At 35.2% G+C, this 4,031-nt stretch overlaps 1 non-coding gene across 1 annotated transcript; it reads right to left on the bottom strand.

Moving 5' to 3' along the window:
- Window positions 1-1,948: 1,948 nt before the first annotated feature.
- On the bottom strand, window positions 1,949-2,020 carry TRNAS-GGA (transfer RNA serine (anticodon GGA)). Its single transcript has one exon. It is a non-coding gene; the product is annotated as a tRNA-Ser (tRNA).
- Between the last annotated feature and the right edge of the window lie 2,011 nt (window positions 2,021-4,031).

Raw genomic sequence — 4,031 nt, 5'->3', positions numbered from 1 at the left:
AGTTTACTTCTGGGCTCTCTGCTCTGCTCCACCAATCTACATGCCCGTGTTTGTGCCAATACCATGCTGTTTTGATTACTCTAACTTTGTATTATTGTCTGAAGTCTGGGAGGGTTATGCTTTCATCTTTAGTCTTTTTCCTCAGAATTACTTTAGCAATTCTCTTTCTTTTGTGGTTCCATATAAATTTTTGGATGTTTTGTGCTAGTTCTGTGAAAAAAGTCATGGATAATTTGATAGGAATTACATTAACTGTGTAGATTGTTTGGGGTAGTATGGCTGTTTTAAGGTTGTTTGTTTTCTTATCATTGAGATTTAAATGTTCTTTGTATATCTTAGATAACAGTCCTTTATCAGATGGATCTTTTGCAAATCTTTCTCCAAGTCTGTGGCTTGTGTTTTCATTCTCTTAATATTATCTTTCACAAAACGGAATTTTTAATTTTAATGAAGTCCAATTTGTCAGTTATTTCTTTGATGGTTCAAGCCTTTGGTATTTTATCTAAAAAGCCATCACCATACCCAGGGTCATTTATGTTTTTTCCTATGTTATCTTTTAGAAGTTTTACAGTTTTGCATTTTATACTTAGATCTGTGATCCATTTTGAGTTCATTTTTTGAAAGGGTGTAAGGTCTATGTCTAGATTAATGTTTTTGCATGTAGATGTTCAGTTGTTCCAGCACCATTTGTTGAGAGAACTATCTTTGCTCTATTGCATTGCCTTTTCTTCTCTGGCAAAGACCAGCCAACTTTATTTATGGAGGGCTATTTCTGGGCTCTCCATTCTGTTTCATTTATCTATTTCTTTTCTAGTACTGCACTGTCTTGATTAATCAATTGATCTTTGACAGGTTTTTTTTTTTCTGATTTCTGACTAATTTTTTTTTCTCAGAAAATTAAAATGCAAAGCAGTATTCTTTTCAACTTATTGTCCTGTGACAGCTGGATTTTCACATGCAAAAGTAGAACATTGTACCCATAATTCTCACCATATACAAAATTAACTCAAAATGGATCAGAGATATAAGTGTAGGTACTAATACTATGATACTCTTAGAAGAAAATGTAGGATAAATCTTCATAATCTTGGATTAGGAAGCAATTTCTTATGTATAATGTGAAAAACACAGGCAGCAACAGAAACAAAAGAAGCAAATTTAAATTCACTAAAGTTTTTTAAAAATTGCATCAAAGAATACTATAAAGAACAAAAGACAACCCAAACATGGAAGAAAATATTTGCAAGTTAAATATCTAAAAAACTAAGATCATGACATCACTTTGTTGCAAATAGAAGGGGAAAAAGTAGCAACAGTTACAGATTTTATTTTCTTGGGCTCCAAAGTCACTTCAGATGGTGACAAAAGCCAGGAAATTAAAAGACACTTGATCCTTGGAAGAAAAGCTATGACAAACCTAGAGAGCATATTCAAAAGCAGAGAAATCACTTTGCCTACAAAAGTCTGTAAAGTCAAAGCTATGGTTTTTCCAGTATGGATGTGAAAGTTGGGCCATAAAGAAGGGTGAGCTCCAAAGAACTGATGCTTTTGAACTGTGGTGCTGGAGAAGGCTCTTGAGAGTTCCTTGGACAACAGAAGATTAAATACCAGTCAATCCTCAGGAAATCAACCTTGAATATCATTGGAAGGACTGATGCTGAAGCTATACTTTGGCCACCTGATGTGAACAGATGACTCACTGGAAAGGACCTTGACAATGGGAAAGATTGAGAGCAAGAGGAGAAGGGGAAAACAGAGGATTGAGATGGTTGGATGGCATCACCAGCTCAATGCATGTGAGTGTGAGCAAACTCTGGCAGACAGTGAAGGATAGGGAAGCCTGGCATGCTGCAATCCATGGGGTCTCAAAGAGTTGGACATGACTTAGAGACTAAAGAACAACAACAAAGGACCTAACCTAGGTTGCCATTTCCTTCTCCAGGGGATCTTCCCAACCCAGGGATCGAACCTGGGTCTCCTGCATTCCAGGCAGACACTTTAACCTCTGAGCCACCAGGGAAGTCCATATTATATAAAGAACACTACCAAATCAAAAAGAACCTAATTTTTTTAAAGAGGCAAAGAATTTGAATAGACTTTCTCCAGAGAACTTGTGCAAATGGCCAATGAGCACCTGAAAAAAATGTTAATAGTTACTCATGAGGGAAATGTAAATCAAGCCACAATGAAATATTAGTTTACACCCACTAGGATAAATGTAGGGCTTCCCTGGTGGCTCAAATGGTAAAGACTCTTCCTGCAACGTGGGGGACTTGGTTTGATTCTTGGGTCAGGAAGATCTCCTGGAGAAGGAAATGGCAACCCACTCCAGTATTCTTGCCTAGAGAATTCCGTGGACAGAGGAACCTGGCAGGCCCCAGTCCACGGGGTTGCAAAGAGTCAGACATGACTGAGCAGCTAACATACTAGGATAAATGTAATTTTTAAAAACTAAAGCATATTTGTGAATTTGTATGAGAGTATGGAGAAATAGAACCCTCATACAGCCCTAGTGGGAGTGTAAATGATGCATTCACTGTGGGAAAATTTGACCATTTCCTCCAAAAACATTACAGATTGAGTTATTATATGAAATTCTACTCTTATGTATGTATAGAGATGTGAAAATGTATGATCACACCAATGTTTGTGTAAGAATGTTAATAGCTGCATTCTTCATTATAGCCAACAAGGAGATACAATCCACAGATAAGTGGATAAAATAAATCTATCTACAAGATGGAATATTTAGTCATGAAAAGCAAAGAAATGTGATAGCATGCTACAGCGTGGATGAACCTTGAAAATCTTATGCTAATTGAAAGGAAGTATTCGCAAAAGACAATCTACCTTATATATGTATAGATATACTGGTATACTTTGAAGATATTGTTGGTTTGATTCCAGACCACCAGTGAAAAAAATATTTCAGTAAAGTGACTGATATTAAATTTTGCTTTCCCAGTTCATATAAAAGTTATGTTACATTGTAATGTTGCTAAATGTGGAATAGCATCGTGTCTTAAAAAATGTACATTCCTTAATTTACAAATTCTTTATTGCTTAAAAATTATCTGATTCTTCAAAGAGTCATCATAGTAACATCAAAGACCACTTATCGCAGATCAGTATAGCAAATATAACAATAATGAAAAAGTGTGAACCATTGCAAGATTACCGAAATGTGACACAGGGACATAAGGTGAGCAAAGCTGTTGGGAAAATGGCACTGATACACTTGTTCACATGGGGTTGCCACAGACCCTCACTTTGTTGAAAACAGTATCTGTGAGCACAATAAAGCAAAATGCAATAAAATAAGGTATTGCTATATAGATATAAACCTATATATTCCATTTATATGAAAATCACACGTGTTATGTGATTCCATTGATACGTAATGTCCAAAATAGGCAGAGAGACCAGGTATAGTTTAGTGGTTGCCAGGAATTATAGATGGGGTATTGGGAAAATTCCTGAGTTGATTTGTCTGTTTTTACTTGGAATGAGTGAGATGATGAAAATGTTCTGTAATCAGATAGTGGTGATAGTTGCACAAAATTGTGAATAAACATATACTTTAAAAACAGATAATTTGCTTTAAAATGGGACAATTAAAATTTTATGAATTTTATCTCAATTTCAAAAGCTCTGTTTTCTTTACCAAATGTCAGATTTTAGATATTGTTAAATTTCTAGTGTCTTACTTAAATTATGGATCAACTATGGATCTAATGTCTATCCAACATGATCTCTGAAGACCTCCATATGATGTGGAATGTAAGAAGCTGATTCACAAAGCTCATGTGGAAAACAGTCATGCAATCTGGTAGAATTTCCATTCACTTATGGATACTAACTTCCATCAATACACTAAACCTTCCTAGAGACCAGTTACATTATTTACTTTTGCTTACCACATTTTCCCTATCATTATACAGGGTCTGACACATAGTAGGGTTTCTTGTTAATAATATATTGAATAAAAGCAAAAAGAAAAATTAATTACAATAATTATAGGGAAATGGGAG

This window comes from Ovis aries, chromosome 5, assembly GCF_016772045.2.
Source record: "Ovis aries strain OAR_USU_Benz2616 breed Rambouillet chromosome 5, ARS-UI_Ramb_v3.0, whole genome shotgun sequence".
In the NCBI taxonomy this organism is placed as follows: domain Eukaryota; kingdom Metazoa; phylum Chordata; class Mammalia; order Artiodactyla; family Bovidae; genus Ovis; species Ovis aries.
The sequence above is the reverse complement of the archived record's forward strand: the minus strand, read 5'-3'. Positions and strand labels throughout refer to the sequence as shown.